Source organism: Hetaerina americana, unplaced genomic scaffold (genome assembly GCF_022747635.1).
Source record: "Hetaerina americana unplaced genomic scaffold, ioHetAmer1.1.p SCAF_4, whole genome shotgun sequence".
Lineage (NCBI taxonomy): Eukaryota > Metazoa > Arthropoda > Insecta > Odonata > Calopterygidae > Hetaerina > Hetaerina americana.
The window spans coordinates 94164992-94185352 of record NW_027286985.1 but is presented as its reverse complement, the minus strand read 5'-3'; the positions used below and the strand labels follow the sequence as shown (position 1 = coordinate 94185352).

General features: G+C 42.3%; 1 long non-coding RNA gene across 1 annotated transcript in view; it reads right to left on the bottom strand.

Moving 5' to 3' along the window:
* Positions 1-5454, bottom strand: part of LOC139692185 (uncharacterized) — a 191387-nt gene extending 185933 nt beyond the window's left edge. The window contains exon 1 of the long non-coding RNA XR_011701717.1: positions 4864-5454. This is a non-coding gene — a long non-coding RNA (uncharacterized lncRNA). The remainder of the gene's footprint in view (positions 1-4863) is intronic.
* Positions 5455-20361: the final 14907 nt, after the last annotated feature.

The following is a 20361-nucleotide window of genomic DNA, read 5'->3' as shown; positions in this document are numbered from 1 at the left end:
TACTAGGACTAGTAGAGTTAAGGACCCTTTCTTCCTACGGAAAATACGGGATAGCAACTGTAAGGTTATAGATATAAAAAATCCCACTTCTAGCTTTTCAATTCTAATTTCCACGTCATTGGATAGATTTTTACTAATTTTTTATTTGTATTTGTATGTTCGTTGATGGTGTATGTGCGTGTGGGTTGAGGTTTTCGCATGAATATGTACCCCACTGTGGGTGTACATTGCCCTGAATTTGTCGGCCTTGCTTGTGGTCTTATTCTCTTTTACGGGTAGTGACCTAACACCCCCCGCCATACCCCCTCGCGGCGGGATATTATGTAGATATAAATGAAGGCAGAAATGAAAAGCGGGTTCTCAATTTATATAGTTGCCACTCATTAATTAATTAGTGCTAGTGAACTTAGTGTTGATGAGAGTTAGTGAGCTGGCCAGCTGGAATTTTTTTACCTGAATAATACTGCTATTAGTAAGATTTATGTTAAATGAACTGTTTGCTGGATGCATTTTATTTCTTCTACAAAAAATATTGGTAGAGTTGGATACAAGACATGTAAGAATTACTCTTGATTGCTAATTACGGTTATTAGCAAATTACCATTAGGAGAGGTGCTGGCATGTTGGTATAGCCTGGGAGTTCAATCAGTATGGCATACTTATCTTTCTTCATCTGTTTTTGCAACTTTCTAAATAAAGTGCCATATTACACCGAAAATTTAGTTTCGGAATATTTCCAAATTACCTCAATATTGGAATTTGGTAAAGATTTATCGCTATTCTTAACTTGTCTCCTTGTCCAAAGAACTAAAAAAATCAAAATAAGTATCCAAAGACACTGTGCAGTACATTTATTTATGTTCATTTGGCATAGAAATCTTTATATACTATTAGTACGTAGTCTACCGTTCAAAGTAGGCTTTAGATGGACAAAGACTAGACATCGTTAAATATCTTAGTTCACCTAACAAGACAAAAGTTGGCACCGAACACTACAATAAACCCTTCTTCAATTCCACGTACTTCCTTCCTCCCTTCATTCCGTCCAACATGCTCACCCTATTCTACTTCCCTTCCTCGATAGTCTAACGTCCTCCCAGTTGTAGTATACGTTATATGAATGCACGTATATGACAGTCTTCAATATCCCATTGTCAATCTAAATGTCCTGAATCCATCTTCCTCCTACCTCCTTCGGATTTCTCCCAGCAAATCCTATCTCTCCTCTCTTCTCACCAACACTGGTAGTTAAGTTCGTTTTCATTTTTGTCCTTATCTCTTTCTTACCCTTATCTCACTCAAAACTCACTGATCTTGCTTCAACAACATTTCCTTAGAAAAATCACTTTAATTTTTCCTGAGGATTAAGAGAGTATTTTTTATTTTAAATGAAATTTCAAGTGTCATAGAACCGGGATTTTTGTAAAAAAATTCAATTAAAGGATCTTTTTGTTTAATTTGAAATAATAGTTATATTCATTAATACTTTTTCAATCCCGAAAGGTCAAAATAAATCTTTCCGCGCCAAGGTAAATCATCAACCTCTTGTAGTTAATTCTTTATTTTATTAAACATTTTTGTATTAATGGCCCTTAGTAGTACATTATGGTAATAATGACCTTTATAAGCCAAAACGTGGATTATAAAGAGTTTATTTTATTTACGCTGTATGAAATACGGTCAAAGTAGTAGGGACGTAAGGAGAAGAATTGCACTACGCAAATAGGCTTGCACGAGGAGTAGGGAATTGATGACAGGGACGTTGAGTAAGGATGTTAAGAAAAGGCTCGTGAAAACTTTGATATGGAGCGTATTTATGTGCGGCGCGGAAATATGGTCATTGAAGCAGGAGGATAGATGTAGAGTGGAGGCTTTTGAAATTTGGGTGAGGAGAAGAATGGAGAAGGTGAAATGGACCGAAAGGAAGACAAATGAGGAAGTGCTAGTTATGGCGATGGACAATATGGGTTGCTGCAGAGCTTTTTGATGGGCAATGGGATGTTGAAGATTGTAATAGAGGGGAGAATGTTGAGCAAATTAAGATGGGGCAGGAATAGGATAGGGATGTTGGATGGGATGAAAGGAAATGTTTGTTGGAAGAAATCCTGAGGAGGCAGGAACAATGGTAGATATTATATAGTAGCAATAGTAGCATATTGATCGGCATTGGGATGTTGAGGGGAGAATGGTAGAGGGGAGAATATTGGATGAGCGATGAAAGAGCAGGAATAGGATGGGGATGTTGGACGTAATGAAGGTAGGAAGGAAGTACACAGACATGAAGAGGGAATTGTAGAGAGGGATGTTGGCTTGTGTTTTTTTTATTAGGAGAAACAAAATTTTTATTTGGTAGTTATGTCCATCCAAAACCTACCTTAACGATTTGATTACCTAAAAATAATATGCAATATATATATATATATATATATATATATATATATATATATATATATATCCATCCACTCTATCGCATCTATTCTACTGTGGAGACAGAATATTCTTGGCAAGTTTTGCGCTGAGTTTTATCGAGAAAATTCATTGAATATTTTCCTTTGCGCTTACCTGTATCTCCCTTCAGGCGCTCGCCCAACATTCCCTCCTCCAACGTGCATCACCCAACAAAAGTACATTTGCGACCACATACGCACTTCCTGCGCACCTTCTTTCACCATCTTAATTTTCAATTTCTCCGAAAGAACGAACCTTCTCTATTTCCCTATCCCATCCTTGTCATTCCCGTTACACTTCTCCAATCATGCTCATCAGCCGGACCTCTACCCAAACTACGCCCTTATTGATTTGCTTACTAAACGATCATGTTTCCAAACGGTACTTATTTAATCTTCCCATCAAACATTTTTACAAAACTTTTCATTTTGAAATTGAAAAAAAATAACTTGGCTTTTCCACATAGAATTTTTTTTTTTAAGACCTAAGTTTCGTAATGGTATAACATGACCTGACGATGTCATACCATAACGAAACCTAGGGTGTAAAAATAAAAAAAATGTCTATGCGGTAAAGCCAAGTTGTTTATTTTTAGTTTCAAAATTAATATTTTCCTCCAAGTGACACCAGAAGCGGTTTATTTACTAATATTTTCATTTGAAATATTTACTCAAGGCCCCTGCCGTCAAAACACTTCCTTTTTTACAATAGATTCTTCGGAAAGGAAAATTCCTACCTGATGCCCTTGGTGCTTTGCCCTTTTTCGTCTGAATCACTTTCCGGTCGGAACGAATTCTTCTTCTCTCACTCCTCTGAATTACCCCGTCTAAATTTTTATGTCACACACAGCCTTCCTACTTCTTGAGAGTTTCCTTACGATACTTCCACATAATCTGATTTATTCATTGCTGATAGGAAAAAAAATCGCGGGGTGGGAGGCCGCACCACCCGATGTTTTTGATCATTTCGGAGCATTTTGTCGATATGGTAAATTCGAAATACCATCTCGATTACGTCATTCGACGAGTTTTCACCTCGAGGTCGTTAGCAAACAACGAAAGGTGAATGTTTGGCGAGGTGGACAAATCCCTCTGCAAAATGGGGGGTTGGGGGAATTCCTCGACGGCCACGCCATAATACAGGGATCACGCGAGGGGATTAGCGGAATCAATCGTCCGCCGTTGGGTGGGTGGGGGCTCTAATTGGGGAGGTGGAATGGGGATTCGTTTCATGACAGTCGACTCTGCGATCGAAAATAATTCCAATTAAAATTAACGATGGAAACGTAGACCTGGCGCTGCTATTCTAACGCAATTCGGACTGGTCGTTGGGCCTTCTACCGATGGCTAGACAGACTGGGGAAATGAGCGGGGTTTGGGTGGAGGGAAGGAAGAGGGGGAAGAGTTCCTAATGCGACCGTTTCCCTGGGAAGAATGTTGGAGAATTTTCCTCAAATGGTGATTTTTGATTGCCTTACAAAGAGAGAGAGAGAGTTTGGCACTTCACCGCATGCGCAGGTAAATGTATTTGCGAAGAGTTGGAAAAGTACGTGAGGGATTTACTCCGCTTAACTTGTCCGATCTATACTTTGGATTATTTCAGTGCATCCGACTAAGTAGTCCGTCGATTTCGATCGAATAGATCGCAAGCACAGTTCGGGTTTCGATCACCTTAGCCGCGCTACCAAATATGCAGACTGGGGAGTATCTACGAAGAGCGGAAGGCCTTAAGGGGATAAAAATGCCCTACCGTACCTTCGACCTCATCCACAAAGAACACGGAATGGGAAGACGGAAACAGGGAAACAAGGGTGCTTCTATAAGGTCACCTTAGGCGTAGTCCTGTTTCTAAAACTACGAGTTAATTCACAAGCTCTAGAGAACATTCCCAACGCTTAGCAAACCGATCCATATCCTAATAATCAATTCGGATGTTGGTTTACAGGTACTGTGGTAGAGCTCGCCTCGTACCTAACCCTAAATAACCCTGTAAGGGGTAACGGTTCTGCATTTGTTACTCGGCAATTCCTGTAATCAAGAAAATCACAAAAACCTGGATGCAACGGGGGATGATCAATTGGATTCGAACCCGGACCATGCGTTCGGTAGCCCAAGTAATTCACCCTCTGGGATATCCGGACGAGACATTAAAAAAAATTAAAAACACAAAGAATAAGTGAATGTTGACGAGTGATCGAATGTAGATTATTATTTGGCGACAGATTCGTGCCCGGCAAGTTGGTATCAAAGATAAGGTGGAATTTTGGAGTCGCGACTTCGGAGGAAAGTCGAAATTGGATGAGGAGAGGGTTTAAGATGCTCGGAGTGAGGTGGGCAACAGGGCCCGCGATTCTTTTTCTTTCATGTCTGTATGTGTGTGCTGTGTGGAATGTGTGTCCACAGGGTGGGTCCTCACCTTTCTTCCCGCCGCCAGGCATCACGTAGGACGGCCTGGCCGTGGGGGCCGACGTGCTGAGCCAGCAGTAAATGGTGGAGCCGGTCGTTGGGTTGCCCCACACGTGTCAGGGAGGAAAAAACCTTCACCACCTCCTCAGAAAGTCCGCTGGGGGAATAAGGCGCTCGGAGGAGGCGCCTCCCTTTTGGAATGGGGGGTCTCACTTGACGACACCCTGGGTAAGAAGATCACTCTTGCCCCTCTCCCTTCGGAAAGAGCTCCTCCTCCCGCGCTCCTCTCTCTCTCTTCCAATAGAACTGCAAGGAACCTTGAAAGCACCGCCGCCGAACCGAACCAGAGGACAACTGGACCTCGCAGGCCACACCGTTCAAGTTTTTATCGTCCGTTTGCCCTCCCCCTCAAACTCAGCAATGGGACAATTATCGGCCCCCTCCTCCCCCGCTACTCCACCTCCCTCCCTCCACAAAGCCTCGTCGCACACGAATATATCAGGTTCGCCCCTCCTTGCCTTGGCCCTCAAGTGTTAGTTTCTGGACGTTGTCAGGGGGTCTGTCAACAGGGAGTGCGTCTATCGGTCGTGAGCGTCCGTAGTGTCTCCTACCTCGAAAGCAAGTGCGGGGGAGCGACGATCGAGCGTCCTCCCGGAGGCTCCTCCTTCCCGCCCCCGGCCCCTGCCTCCCCTCCCCTTCCCTCTCTCTCCCTCACCCCCCCTCTCCGCCTTCCCCCGCTGGCTCCACCCCCGCGAGGATCCATCCCGGCCGCTTTTTGAGACCCACCCCCACCCCCTTATCCTCCCTTCCTCCCACCCCTCACACCCCGCCCCTCCCGCCAGAGGCCCTTCCTCAATCATCCTCCCCTTGCCCTGCTTCCCACACCTCACCCCTCATTCTCAACCACCTTTCCCTCCCAACCCCCCTCAACCCTCACCCTCCTCCTCTTCCCTGGCGTTCGCCCTTCCTATATCCCTCGCACCCCCGCCTCCCCATTCGGCGCTCCCCTTTGCAGCCCTCCGCCTCCCCCTAAAGCACCCACCCCTTTTGGAAGAGGTGCTTTCTCGCGACATTCCCACTCCCAACTTCGCACCACACTCCCAACCCTCATCCCCTTTTTTCCTCCGTCACCTCGACCGATACGGCTCTGGGAAGAATCGCCGCCGTCTCCTCTAGCATCGATATGCATCGATACGCGTATCGGTATAATTTAGAGAATCGAGAGACGAAAAGCTCTATCAGAGAGCCCAATATTTCAGGCTGAGCTGGTGAACGGATGACAAGCGCGAGTTCTCGGGTTGCACTTTGTTTTTAAGTCGGTTGTTCAGCATTGTGTGTGGTGAGTGATGGATGAATATTTTAAATGATTTAAAAATAAGGTTATTTTGATATACCGTTTTAAGGATATATAGTTTAAACGTAACTTTCGTATAGAGCATGGAACTCTACAGATCAGGGATATGGAACATTGGGAAAGTGGGCCAACGAAGAATAGGAGTATTTGGTACTGAAGAAGGGAATGCTGAAGATTGCATCAGCAGGCGAATTGAGGAATGAAGGAGTAATGTATAAAGGAGCAGAAGAGGAAAGGGATATGGAGAGAACTGTGGAAAAGACAAGAATTATGGATGTTTTGGGTACACATTGTAGAGACACAATGGAGTTCAGTCAGGAACATAATAGAAGGGAAGGAAGACTAAGCGACAAGTAAAAAGGACCAATAAATAAGGGCATAAACCTAAAAAGCTCTCAGGGGTTGAGAGAGGAGTTGACAATTAATAGAAAAAAATGGTGGGATGCATTAAAATCAATCTTGGGATTGAAATACCGTTTAGAGTTAACACGTGATAAAACTTAGCCAGCAATAAATAATGAGCTCTACGGCCTTTCAATTAAATAAGAATAGGGAAAAAAACTCCAATGGCCGTAATAATTAGTTGCAATTCTCTCGTCAGACCAATTATTGTGTTGGTTTAACGGGAACCACGTCAGGGACCAACCACAACCTCTCCACCAGAATACCCTCTGTGGTGGTTTACGGGAAATTAATCCGCGTTAGGGACTACACGCAGCCAAATGCACACTATCCTGACTGAAATCCTTCACGAGGCTGTGAGACCCTGTTAAAGAATTTCAGATGGAGATGGAATCCTTCACGAGGCTGTAGAGAAGACCCCGTTAAAGATTCCAGGATATTCTCAAGCACACACTTTGTGACTGGTACAGACCAATCACCCACACAAGCACTCAAGAAACACACACACACACACTCAAAAGGGCCCAACTTCTGGGAGAATCTGGACACAGGTAAAGAGCGCAACCGAGGATATGCGTCGAACACGCGTGTTTCGGCCACAAAGTGGCCCCCTTCAGCGAACCGAAGGGAAAACACCTCCAACACAAGGTTGAAAGTGTGGTGAAACCAACACAACAATTGGTCTGACGAGAGAATGGCAACTAATTATTACGGCCATTGGAGTTTTTTTCCCCATTCTTATTTAAAACTTAGCCAGTTTAATTTTGAAATCACGATTGCTTTAATGTTAGGCATTAAAGTATTTTTTGCAATTAAGGTAGACGTTAGCCGCATTAATTTTGAACCTCAACATTTGTTGGTGGCTTTTGTTTTTGTTTGTACGTGTGCCATTATTTTTCTTATCTTTTTTACAATTTTCAAACATTTTTTTCCGATATTTTTGAGCCATTTTTAGGTTTCTCCGCAAATCAATTTACGGATACGTAAACTGATTTTTAAATATATGAGATCACATGATGACTATTTATTAGCTTATGAATACGAAACTTTATGGTATCAAATGTTTAGCTTAATCTTGAATAGAATTGTTTCACAGCATCTAAGGTACTAGCAGATAGCCATAATACCCTAGTTATGCCTATGAATTATTGAAAGGTAAAGAGTTCGTCATACATTACCGGTCCTTGGCCTAATAATTCTACCTGAATACTAATGTCACGCAGGACACAATATGCTATATTACTGTGACGGTGAAATCACATCAAACTAATTATTTTAATTTCCAAGCATAATCACGCGTCACTTATTACGATCGTTAAATTAAGCAAATGGGATAAAAAATGCTTATAGAGGCTTTACAGTTTTCTTTTTTGCAGTTAAGGCTTATACGATACTTCGATGTGTCATACGAAGCGTCTTAATACTCTGGCACTGTGAAATCTCTGGATCTATTAAAACATGCCTTGACCGATAAAACATTTCTTATTATAATATTATAGAATAACAGTTTTGTTGGGCATGCATTAAGATGCTTAACAAAAGTCGCCGGTTTCTTGAAAAATTTTCACGACCAAACAGAAATCCTCACACTCTTGTTGGAAAGGCTGATTCGGGAGGATCTGGCACTAAAAAGTTCAGAAAATTGTTAAAAAGAATTAAAATGGATTAAAATTGTATGATTTTTAAACCCACAGAGGGAATGTCCCTGCATTGTATTCATTGTTGGAGGAGACCACAGCGATAAATAAAAGGAAAATTGACTAGTGAACGGAGCCATTTCATCAATCAATTTTCCCTCGCACGAATCATGACCACAGAAGCTAGAAAACATCACATAAAATAATTCAAAAGCTGGAGGCTCATGGACTTCGAGCCGCACGCTATACTACTAGTACCTGCTGATTGTGACGCCCGAATGGGAAATATGGGCGTTTCATACGGAAATGTCGAGATTGTGTGCGTTAAATGGGATCGATCTGAACTCTTTGTCCAAGCGTCTGGAGTCGGAAAGGTTACCTCTTTTGGTGTTGATTGCTCATGCCGAATAATTTATTTATAAATACAAAAACAATGCCCCTACTCTACCGAAATGTGACCGAATCCTGGAGAGCTTTTCCGAAAATCTGATGATATCCGCGACTCCAAGCCAGTGTGTCTCTCGATTCCCCGCATAAAAGGTTTTGCATCGTAGGGTCTAGGATATGTCGCAGATGTTAACATTTTGAAAATATTAATTGGCTGCAATTATGTGTCTGTCTCCGCAAAAAACGGCGAGTAACCTGAGGTTACTCAACGCAAAGCGACGGTCTTTCTGTCGTCGAATATCAAAGTATGATTTGATCATTCTACTATTTACACTTTCACACATTTAATAGTTAAGAAATTCGTGAAAGGAGTGGACATTGATTTATACAATTTATAAGTCTTAGAAACTGTAGCAATGATGGCTACCGGGAGAATTAAGAACCTTAGCACCCGGGATCATCACTTTATTTTTCCTCAAACATGGTTAGTTTTACGCAACTCGCTATTCCATGCGTCGGTACAATTCGCGACAGTCTAAGATCGCTTTTGAAATCCCATATTCAGGATTTTCGGTGTTTCATCGAAAAAAAAAAGCCCCAAAATTTCAGAGTTTAAGAGGACGCCTCGGTAGCTTAAGTGGCTAAAGCACTCGACCGGATATTGAGGGATCTGGGTTCGAATCCCAGTCAAGGCGAATGATTTTTACACTCTGAAATTGTTGCATTGAAATGCACATTAGCGGATGACTCCGTTAAAAGTTACTGTTGCGGCATCTCCCACAGTTTCTTTGGAATTTGTGTTTCATCGAGCTAATTGCACTACGCACTAGCCTGCAAGGACATTTGGCAGGGGGTGTCATGTCACTAACCATATCTACTTCTACTCCACTATTTACTCACACACATACGTGGCACCCTGCATTCCAGCGAAAGGGTGCGTGGCAAGGAGGCGACCGGGCGTCATTTATATGGCATCCACTCTATATATTTTGGAAGTTATACTCTTAGTAATAACCCCACTGACAAACATAAGAAGAAAAGAAAGTCCATCAAAAAGGGAGGTTTTACATGCAACGCAGTCTCTAATTACCAAGCAGCATTCTACTCATGCAGGACGGAAAACTCACAAACACATTCAATCCATGACTTTATTTACAGAACACTGCCACGCCACTCGTCAAAAGGGTGCGTGGCGGGTGGTTTCAGGCCCCCGGTAATTTTCACATGGAAAGAAAATAAGAGCTTACAAAAGAAAATGCAAAATTCCCTCGAATTTATTTTTTTAACTACGTCCAAAATGTTTTTATTTGGTCTAAAACCAAAATTCACCATTGTGCGCTACCCTAATATTCCCCAGGGTTTTCTTTATTTCGATTAAAAAACGTTGCTTTCTGTGTATAATATTTTTTTGAGTGATTTATGAGATCAAAATGGAGGGAGTTTTTTTAGAATGATAATCACTTTATGTACCCCCTCAAAAAAATACGATGCTATTTATAAGAATTCAAACACGCTGAGGGAATTTTCACATTGTGAAAAACCTTTGTGGTCCCGAACTGCATAATAGAAATTTTCAAATTATTAAATGTTAATTTAATGAAACCTATCTTACAGAAATTTTGTTCAAATAAACTTTAATCGACTCTTTATTCTATAATTTTATGTCACTCAACCCCATTTGCAGGTCGCTTTGCAAAAGCTTTGGCAAAATTTCATTTTAGAGTAAAAGTTTCGGAGGAATAACGTAATGCCATAGACCTTTTTCGAGGAGTTATTCATACTTAGTATTGAAGACATGAGGACTTTAAGCTAGGTAAATATGTTATCAAAATCTGGACCTCGATAAAAGATGGTAGGAAAAACTCTGAGAGGGAGGATATGCCCAATATGAAATCTTATCAGTTTGTTACGCATAAGTGATAGTTTTGGGTAATCATTACATGTGTTCAAAACTTATACGTACCATTGACCAATTTCTATGATTGCATTGAATTGAGTGCAAGTCTATAAAGAGAATATTTTGATTCATTATTTTGTTTTCAAATAAGAACAGGGGAACAGGGAGGTCTCAGTGTATAGTGTCTGGTGTCACCCTCAGCTCTTCCCATAAGCTCTTTGATTTTTATCGGTTGCTACACGGTTTGTAAAAACAGTACCGAGGAAAAGATTCGGAAAAATAGACTCATTTCAGATATACATATTACTCGTACAATGTCTCAAAATGTTTCAAAATACATCTCTTTAGCGTCGACACACCTTTGCCAGCAGCTTGTTCACGATACGAAGGTTCCCTGGTAGGTGAACTCTGGAGGGTCCTTAGGGGTCCGCGTGCAAGCTTCTTTGATGACACTTAGGGTCCTTTGGTGGTGTCCTTTGAGGGAGGGAGAATTTAACTTTAGGAAATAGGAAATAGTCAGCTGGTGCCAAGTTGGGACTGTATGGGGGCTGGGGATTCGTGGTGATGCCGTATCAAAAGGTCATCTTTTGCATCACAAAATGTTCAGTGATAATGGCGTGCACTGTCATCTTATCACTATAATACCATCTGCTGTGGTGTCCTTTGAGGGAGGGAGTGTTTCACTTTTGGTAATAGAATATATTCTGCTGGTGACAAGTTGGGACTATAAGGGGGTTGGGGAATCACCACGATGTCCTATTTCGTCAGGTAGTCGGTTACTATAGAGCAGCCGTGGCTTGACGCACTGGATGGTTGGGTGGGTGAGTTCAGCGCAGATATTTTGCGTCGCCAAATTATCAGTGATAATGGTATGCATTCTTATCTTATCAATTCCAATACAATCTTCAATCATATGCACACTGACACACATAGTAAATAAGCAGAAGAGATAAAGTAACCCAAGATATTACTTAAAAATCAGACTTTTTTACACCTCCACCTAAATTGAACGACGTGAAGGATACATACGCATATAAGGTCATTTCCAAAAATCTGTGGTCAATATTCTTCAGTCAGTATATCCCTTGATCGTCGACACACTTTCGCCGGCGGCTTTTCCACATCTCGAAGGCTCCCTGGTGGGTGGATTCCGGATGGTCCTTAAAGGTACGCGTGCAAGCTTCTTTGACGAAACTTAGGGGCTCATGGTGTTAATTTCCTTCGAGGGAGAATTTCCTCTAGAATATGAAATAATCTGCTGGTGCCAAGTTGGGACTGTAATAGTATCGATGCCGTTTTTCTTTAGGTATTCTGTTACTCGGAGCCCCAAGCGCGTAAGTCCTTTTGGACGAGTGTATTGCAGATCTTTCGCATCGCCAAATATTCAGTGATAATGGTGTGTCTGCACTGTCATCTTATCAATGTCAATGCGATCTGTTATAATGCACACAATTAACTGACGGTCTGAATTAAGCACTTCACGCAACAAGTCAGGAAAAAATGTTACCGATACTCTTCATATAAACCTTGCATCAGTTTTCTATTATTCTAAAAACACTTCTCAATATGAGTATGAGTTGCACAGTTGCTGCTCGGGTAGAGACAAGGATTCCACTCTCTCTAGCGTCACTGCGCAAAATGTGATACATATCCAACTTCTCTCTTCCACACAAACAAAGATTTAAGTGTTTTATTGTTGGTGTTCATATCTTATTCCTAAATTAAATGGTTCAGAGCATCCAGAGTTGCTTGCAGGTCCTCTCACATTTCTGCTACTACTACGATGTCATGTCCTAACCGGAGCATATGTACATGTTAATTTCTTCGCCATCAGGAATTTTTGGTTACATCATCTCGATCTCTTCTTATGTGTAGAGCGTGAAGAGAACTTTATAGTTAATGCTATGAGTTCGCCAGGTTTCTCTCCACTCTTTCCTCCGTCCCCCTCTCTCTCTTTATTTCAGAAAATCCAAGCTCCTGACGAATTACCCACTTATTGCATAATGGCGCCTAAACGACCTGAACTGCAGGTCACTTCCCCCCTAATAACCATTGACTTCTCACATCCAACCACGGCTAAATATGAAGGAATGGGAACAAGAGGGTAACGAAAGTAGTAGTAGTTAATAATTGGAAAACGACGAGCTTCTAAGGCAATTTTTGCCATTAGGGACAAGGTGGTAATTTGGTAGGAGTTAGGATATTTAGGGAATAGCGGAAGGGATAAGGGTTCAAATTGACTGAAAGTGACCGCGCTAGTAGGGGGGGGGGGAGTAATTTTCTTTTTTCATTGTAGGAAGCCCGTCATTATTTCATCTATTCTGGGTTTACTGTATTCCTGGATTCTAAGACTCGTCCCTTAGGTGAAGGAAAGTGTACGTATTGAACTTGGATGCCTAATTTATTGTGCTGCACTCACACATGAACTGAATTATTTGATAAACATAACAGTTTCAGGTTTAACTTTGTGGAATTCCTTCATTATGAGGGTAAAAAAAAATAACTGACATGTATTGTTATATATATATTTATATATATATATTTATATATATATATTTATATATATATATTTATATATATATATTTATATATATATATTTATATATATATATTTATATATATATATTTATATATATTATATGATTTCGTCGAAGTAACATGGAAGTGTTGAATAACAAACTTTGACAGCAACAAACAATATAAGAACACATAAAAAGATCACTCAGACGTTATTTCTTGATCATTTCGACGGAATTCAGCTCTGTCTTCATCAGAAGAAATAGAAGTAATGAACGCTGGAATATGAGAGGATTTATGTGTATATATATATATATATATATATATATATATATATATATATATATATATATATACAGGGTTCGTCCGGAAAAAAATAAGTCTACTGAGCTCAGGAAAAAAAATTTATTACACTTTTACATATCTTAAGCTAATATTCCTCAAAATAGGACCCTTGTGAGTCGATACACTTGTTCCAGCGGCGTTCCCATTCCTGGAACGCTCCCGCGAAGGCATCATCGGGAACCTCTCGAAGACTCGTCGTCGACCTCTTCTCTGCCCTCCACGAACATCTTGTGCCACCGAAAGATCATGTTTCTGGACATGGCTGACTCCCCGTAAGCCTGGTTAATCATACCGACAGTTTCGGTAGACGAATTCCCAAGCTTTACCGCAAATTTGATGGAATAACGCTGCTCCAAAAACTTCCGCATCGCGTTCCGTGACGTGGGTCGAGCGTGGAGGTTCGCGTTAACAGAGCTCCTCACTACACCACAGCTCAGAGCCGACTGCCTTTTTCAGCGTCGCTTGCCAACATACCCCCCTCCAATCGCAGCCCGTCAGAGCGGTGCTGGGCGCGCCTGGAGCGGCGGGAAAAAATCAGTACACTTATTTTCCGGACGAACCCTATATATATATATATATATATATATATATATATATAACTGTTATTGTGACACATGTTACTGTTAAACTCCGCGCAACTACTTGGATAAATAAACACTTTAGAAACTGATGTATGTCACCTGATGATGATATGCAGCATCTAAACCATGGTCTTGAAATATTAAATCTTTATGTGGAAGTACAAAGTTTCTTTTTTACCCTCATAATGAAGGAATTCCACAAAGGTAAACCTGAAAATTTTTCAACTTACATAGCCTGGCTCCAAGAGGGGAGGAAGGTATGGGGAGTAAGGGAGAGAGGGTAAGTTGAGTGCAGGTGCAACAACCTATTAGTGGGCTAGGGGAGGGGGATATTATGTATTTGAAGGTTTCTGGCTCAAATTCGGGAAAGTTTATATTAATCAGGTGATCATTAAATGAAGAACACTAAGTAACACTCCGCCGTTCTTAGAAATAGCAGCGGAAAAAACCACATTTTGTTTTACATTTAATTAAGGGGGTTATTGTCTGTAATGGTTTGACCTTCATTGAGGGACGGTCGATGGTCATCACTGTTTTGGTGGGGGTGGGGTTGGCGCGGAAAGATATTGGAGTCTTTTAGGAATTTTAGGAGGGGGAAACAGGAGAAGTATATTGTATAATTGACCACCAAGAAACTGTCAGACTGAAGGGATTGCCAAACTTCTCCTCCTCCTCCTGAATTATTTAGCATATGTATTGTAACTAGCATATTATGAATAACTTAATTTTTGATTTTGAAAGATGATGAACCACGCCCTATCACACACCCTAGCGTTGAATTGCAGGGTAAAATGTAGAATAAGTGGTATGAAAAGGGTGGAGAGATAAACCCGGCGTCGGCATTAGCCTACTCTAGTAACTAGAAGTACCAAGGGATGACGCAGTTAGACGTCTTTTGGTTAGCGGCTTTTCCACGACTATCCCCTTGTGGGCTAATTCCGGCAGGTCCTTAAGGGTACGCGTGCAAGCTAATTTGAAGGCAGTTAGGGTCCCAAGGGGGTGTCCTTTGAGGAAGGAAGGATTTCACTTCTGAGAATAGGAGCTAGTCTGCTAGTGCCAAGTCGGGACTGTAAGGGGAATCGTCGCGATGTCATTGCAGAAGGTCTTCGAAAGCAGACAGAAGGTCGACTCTGTTCTCTTGGTCGTCCGTCCAAAGACCTTTGGGAAGAGTATAGCGCAGGTGGTGTCTTTTACTTTCCCTTAATGCCTATAAGCCTTGCTTGTTCTCTCGTGAGTTACGATGCTCTAAATCTAATACTTCCAGAAAACTCGTGACGCTTGCTTGCAGGATAACACTTGCGTCCTGTGCATTTATAAATGTCCAGCGTATCAATGTTTTGCTGTCCGAATTCGCACTACGCCACCACTCTCCTCTCGATAGAAGGAAAGATCGATCATTCGATGTCTTGATGTTACATACGAGACGGCTTGAATCGATACCGAGTATATCATTAGATCTTTCTGTCTCGCGGTTGGCCTCGTTAACTGGCGTCACGTGACGAATTAGCCCGGGCCCTCCGAAGCAGGAGCACGCGTGTGCATCTCCATGTAGGGATGGGATGGCCGGGGCTTTCTCACACTAAGTTAAACACAAGCATGGACGGATCAACGACGCCATGCGTCGGGTATTCATCTGGATTGAATATTATCGATTCCACCGAGCGAGTGGGGGCGTGGGGGGAGGCGCCTCCTTCCGGGATATTGCGATGCGGGATCGCGAGCACCGTTCTGGATGAACAAAACGAGAGTAGGGCGACGGGGTCTTGTCGCTGCAGTCGGTAGGACAGGCGTTACTGGAGCGGAAAACTCCCCCCGCCGGTGTAAATAGGGCAGAGCCGGGATTCTTTAATTCCACCGTCCCGACGTTGACAACAAACTGGGAGACAAGGTCCCCGTCCCAAACGTCAGAGCTTGCTCTTCGCGTACTGCGAAACGTATTTCCCTATTCACGGGACTCGGGCGTTGAATATATATATATATATATATATATATATATATATATATATATATATATATATATATATATATATATATATATATATATATGTATGTATATATATATACATATATATACATATATATACATACACATATATATACACACATATATGCATGCATACATACCCACACACACACACACACATACATATATATATATATATAGGATTTCGTCGAAGTAACATGAAAGTGTTAAATAAAAAACTTGGACAGCAACAAACAATATAAGAACACATAAAAAGAACACTCACACGTTATTTCTAAATAATTACGACGGAATGCAGTACCGTCGAAATTATTAAGAAATAACGTGTGTGTTTGTGTATATATATATATATATATAGAAATATATATATACATATATATATGTTTGTATATATATACATACATACATATGTATGTATATATATACATATATATATACATATATATACATACATATATTTTATATATATATAAATATACTATATGTATATATATACTGGGTGAAATCTACGATCACCTACCAAAATGACCTTCGGGTTGATTACTGTGTTTGTGGTATATTAATATAAGAGTGCTTCTGTTTCTTCCGTTGAAGACTGAGCTACATACCGCCAATATTATTAGGAAATAACGTGTGAGTGTTCTTTTTATGTGTTCTTATATTGTTTGTTGCTGTCCAAGTTTTTTATTTTTTTTATTTAATTTTTTACGCCTTTCTTCACTTGTCTACATAGTTTTCATTTTTGTCTAAGCATATGTCTTAACGTTGTACAAGTTTTTGCATGCCATAGAAGTCAACCGCCTGTGATGATAAGCAGTCTTCAACTGCTTCTTTCACCTCGTCATCTGTGGCGAAACACTTGCCGCAGAGAAACTTTATTAAGTTGGAAAACTAGTAAAAATTGGTCGGTGCTAAGTCTGGACTGTAAGGTGGGTGGTTAATCCGGTCTTCACGAAACTTTACGTCCACGGCATTGACCAAATCTTCAGTGTACACTGATAGCCGGCCTGGTCGCGGTTCGTCATCGGCATTTTTCCGACCGTCCTTGAAAGCTCTCACCCGCTTACGCGCTTTGCTGTCACTTGTTGAATTGGGGCCATACACTTCATTTATCTGTCGATGAATATTTGCCGCTTAAACGCTCCTTTCTATCAATAAACGAATCACTTAACGTATTTCACAATCGGTGGGCTTTTTAATCGTTTTAAACATTTTTAACTGACACTGTAAATAGCACACTGCAACAATACCAATATAAACGGCGTCTCAATGCAACAATTTCAGAGTGTAAAAATCATTCGCCTTGACTGCGATTCGATTTTTACACTCTGAAATTGTTGCATTGTAATTCACATTAGCGTATGACTCCGTTACAAGTTACTGTTGCGGCATCTCCGGCAGTTTCTTAGGGTTCTCAGTTTCTTAGAATAAACGTCGTCGTTTAACTCGTAAGGCATACCGGGACTCGGTATGCATGCGAGTTTCAATGCTCGCTTGACATTCGATCAGCTACGTCGTGCTGAGGAGGGAGAGATCACGGCAATAGTATTGGAGAGTTGAAGTACAGAACCCCGACATATTCAAGATTTTCTTTTCTACAAAATATTAGGGCCATATTAACTGTAAAAGGATAGTAAGGCAAGTCTCTAGCCTCTTTGCGTTGTCCATATCTCCTTTGGTGGGTGAAACAGCTCCATATCACCACCTCCCGGCCATAGTATCGGGTACTTGGTCGCATAAACCCCTCCCCCACAGATTTCAGTGTAAAATACGTTTTCTCGATGGCTAGGACGTGCCTGCTTTTACCGAGTGTCTGTTTTCGCCGGTGGCAGATGCCTCGGCCGCCGGGATTTGGAGAGTGGCACTGCCGGACTCCACCGAAGATCGAGGATCCGATCGTGTTTTTTTTCGTGCGGTGGTTGACCACCTAGCTTTTCTTGAAGTGTGAGGTTTGACTCAAGACTTTCTTCCACCGGGAAGGCCTTGCTTTGTTTTGTTCACAGGTTTAAGACGGGCCTTATCTCTTGGTGTAGACTTTAAACTCCTTTTGTTTTGCTAACGCCAGGTGCTTGTTGCGGGGAGGGAGTGTACACAAGTATTTTTTTTCTCTTTAGAGTGCTGGTTCTTTTGGTGTGTTTTCCATCTAAAAAGATGCGTACAGAGTTTGCTCTTTTTAAATAGCTCTGCGCCGGTTAAACACGCTCGCCTTACAAGTTGAAGAGAATGCCAAGCACCCTACTCCGTTGGAGGTCCACGTCTTCACGTTAGTCGCTGGGCTTTACACCCGAAGAGATAGTGGCGATCCAATTCGGATACAATCGTCATTTGATATTCTTGTTGTTGGCAACCGAAGCTACAATGACTAGTATTCTAGACAATATTCCCTGGAAACTAGCGTTTTCGACTTTAAGTGACCAGAGGACGACAATTACTATTAGCGAGAATTCCGGCAGCCCTTGTAATGTCAGGGTTCTTTGTCATCCCCTGTAAACCCTGTTGTAAGACAAAACAAGCGATCTCAGACGTTTTGGAAAAATCCATCGCTCGTGGGAGAACAGGTGGGAGAGAGACAAGATGGCGCGTGTCCTTGCGGACACCAGGGTGGTGCGGCTGACGGTCGAGAATAATATCCCCTCGCATCTCCACTTTAGTGGCAACCGGGCCATCATCAACTATCAGGGTCAGCGCCGCACTTGTGCCTACTGCAACCAAGGTCACGAGCGCAGGACCTACCCTCGGAACCAGGTAGGGAAAGACTATGCGGAGGCGATGATGATGGCGTCCAACCCGAACGCCGTTGAGATGAACAAGCCCGAAGTGGCTGTGGAGAAGAGGGCGCGGTCGCTGCTACTCATCGAGGGTGCGGCGTCAGCTGCTCCCTTCGGTCGCCCGCATCCCCATCTACTAGGAGGGATATTTCAGTAGGAGCAAAAATCGTCAACTGAAGAAAGGGATCCGAAAAAGAAGAAGACAGACGACCCCAAGCTTCTAGTCTCAAATACCGATCTACAAGTGGCTCAAGTCCCTGCCACCCCGCCTAGTCGCAAACGACCTCCGGCCCCCGTCTCCGTGACCCTTTTAAATGAAGAGGCATCATCTTTGGCCCCTCCTTCGCCTGTTCATATCATTGACGCCTTCTTCATAATCCTTTCATCACAGCTTCAAAACACACCGAGAACCTCTGGTGACAGGTGAGGAGGATGCATCTGATTTCGATTGTTTCCCGTCCCAAACAGCTCGCCCCTCGACCCCATTATCATTGACAGTCAAGGATGAGTCACCGACCCCGGAAGTCGACACATATACAAGTTCTCCGACGTCAAAAATGCCAGTTACCCCATCGTCCTTCTCCAGTGAGGACGGCCAAGGTGTCGGCGATCTTCCCAGCGCTGCTCTAACGGCGGACAATATCGAACTATCTCCCCATATTTTTTCCGACCACATCCCTTCGGTAAATGACCCCAAGTCCGCCACTCTGACCCCCCCCCCCACTACCCAGGGCAACCTCCTTCCCCGTGTTGGCCCCCATCGGTGCTCTCTCGAAAAAGGCCCCCCGTGGAACGCTGCCGAATAAACCACTCTTCGTGGAGACCACGGCTGGCTCTTCCTAATAGGATGAGTTGAGGGGGTTGGGATGCGACGACATGCCGCGCTCGTCGACCCGTCGGACGAGACGTCCCGGGAAGCAGCGAAGCACTCGTCGCCCGACCGGACCGGAGAGACGTTAGCCACGACTAGAACTCTGGTAAGTGATGTATGGTACCCCCCGGTGACGGACAGAGTTAGTCCGTGTTTGAAATGTTTTTGTTTGCAGAATGACTGTGCTATAATCAATAATTTCAACCCCATTATCGATACTTGCTCGCATTGCATAATGTTTCATTGCTAATTTTAATCTTCCTCCAATTTTCGGTGGACCTTAACTTCCTTTCTATGTTTCCACAGAATTAATGGTAACATATACGTATGTGTATGCGTCTGTATATATTTTTTAAGGTAATCTACCGGTTAAGGTAGGTTTTTGGATGAACACAACTACCAAACAAATATTTTATTACTCCTAACAAAACACAAAATCCATCATCCTACTCTATATCAGGTCCCTCTTCATCTCTGAGTACTTTCTTCCTCCCTTCATCCCGTCCAACATCCCTATCCTGTTCCTTCCCTTTCCTCTTTTGCCCAACATTCTACCCTCTATCACAGTCTTCAACATCCCACTGCCGGTCAACACCTCCTTCATCCACTTTTCTCGCCTCCATAGGATTGCTCCCAACAAACCCCTCTCTTCGCCCACCATACCAAGTACTTCCTCATTTGTTTTCTTCTCTGTCCATTTCACCTTCTCCATTCTTCTCCACACCCACATTTCAAAAGCCTCCAATCTACGTCTATCCTCCTGCT